Below are 1,998 nucleotides of genomic sequence, written 5' to 3' on the forward strand. Positions count from 1 at the left end.
AACAACATGTATGAAAAAAAAATAAACATGTGTTTCTATCTAATTGCACCAAAAACTTTATGAGGACTACCAAAAAGGAAGATTCTCCCTTATATATAGTTACTAGTTTTTTAAGGCCCGTGCTAAGCCAAGGCCCAAACTCAAGAAATTTGATATTTTATAATAACATAATTTAAAATATGTAAAATTATTACACTTTGATAAAAAGACATAAGTTTATGCTAAATAAATGTGATGATTTAAATGTATTTTTATACAAAATTAATTTTCTGGGGGTTAAAATGAACCTCAAGAATCAATTAGTTCATTTTACAAAATTTATGCTTAAGAATATTAATTTTTAATTAACAAAAAAGATATTTTTAAAATAATTTGATAATAACTGATACCACTACCTTCATTTTTAATGTTATCAAAAAATTTTGAGAAAATGGTCAAAAGCCCCCCAACCTTTACCCCAAATCCCAACTACACACCTATACTTTCTGGGGATCCTGTGGCCCCCCTAAATATTTAAAAAATAGAATATTAACCCGTCTAAAAGTTCATACCCAGATTTTATTTCAAGTAGTGGCCTGCATGCGCTGCCACGTCATGCCACATCATTTTTCTTTTCTTAATCTAAAAAATTAATTATTTTACTTTATATATTTTCCTTTTCTCTTTATATATTATTTTCTCCTCAACAAAATTTCTCTTTCTTTCCCATTTCCTTTTTTGATCCATTTTTTTCTTCAACTCAATTTCATTTCTATAGATCCTTAAATCAAATAATTCTAAACTCCACAAGAGAATAAACTAAACATTCCAATGTCTCGTATGAAGCAAACAACTCGTAAATCAACAGTAGGAAAATCACCAAGGAAGCAATTAGCAATAAAGTCAGCAAGAAAATCAGCACTTTAAACAATTATCAAGCTTTCATTCCAGCGTTTGATTCGTGAAACTGCTCAAAACTTTAAGACGGATCTAAGGTTCCAAAGCTCTGTTGCTGCATGGCAAAAGATGGCTGAAACGTACCTTGCGGGGTTATTTGAGGATACAAATCTTTGTGTGATTCATGCTAAGAGGGTTACGATTATGCCAAAGGATATTCAGCTTGCTAGGAAAATTAGGGGTGAAGGGGATTAAATTGTGTTGTTTCGTTTTGGCTTGTAGCTCTTTCAATACATAAATTGATGTTTTTTCTGTGGTTTGAATCAAGATTCTGAATATGTTGTTGCATCAAGAGCTGTTTAATGAAATATCTGTCCTTTGATTAAAAAAAAGTAGCAGCTTTTCCAATTTGAGCTTGGCATTTTATCAAACGTGTAGTGGGCAGAAAATAGGGAAGTGAACTTATGTGGGTATTGTTGTTATCTGCTCCTCCGTCGAATGTTTGAAATGTATTTAAGCCTATGTGGATATTGTTGTTATCTGCTCTCCCATCGAATTCTAGTTTGAGGTGGTGTAGCCGTGGTGATCTTTCTTCTGTGGTAAACCGGCTTTGCACCCCCTGATGTAGTGGTTATATTTTTTTTTATTTCATAGCAACCAAGAAACAAGAGCAGGTACTGTTCGACAGTCTCGATAACACACTGGTAGATAAGGAATTTGACGTCTAAATGGAACTAGTTAAAGACATTTTGTCAAAAAATTATCTAAAGGGACATTTGAGCAATCCTCTCAAATAATCAAGAACTATTCTTGATTTTCTGGCAAGAATTCAAGAATTTTCCTGTGGTGTCACTGTTAAGTGAAAGTTTATTTGGATTTGTGTTTGACCCTATTTGAAAAATGGACTTTTTTTAGTGTTCTAAATACCAATTTGCCCTCAAGAATTATGAGTTGATTTTAAAAAAAGTTTCAATATTATTTGGGCGCTTACTCTCTTAAAGAGAGTGAGTTTTACTCTCTTTGATGTCAGCTTTTAGTGTGTTATAATTTTAATTTTAAATAGTTCGGGGGGGTTCATAGGACCCCCCGCAAAGTATAGGTGTGTAGTTCGGATTTGGGGTA

At 32.6% G+C, this 1,998-nt stretch overlaps 1 pseudogene; it reads left to right on the forward strand.

Annotated features, from left to right (window-relative positions):
• The first annotated feature begins 810 nt into the window (after positions 1–810).
• Positions 811–1,131, forward strand: LOC124897969 (annotated as a pseudogene).
• Positions 1,132–1,998: the final 867 nt, after the last annotated feature.

Source organism: Capsicum annuum, chromosome 4, assembly GCF_002878395.1.
Source record: "Capsicum annuum cultivar UCD-10X-F1 chromosome 4, UCD10Xv1.1, whole genome shotgun sequence".
Taxonomy (NCBI): Eukaryota; Viridiplantae; Streptophyta; class Magnoliopsida; order Solanales; family Solanaceae; genus Capsicum; species Capsicum annuum.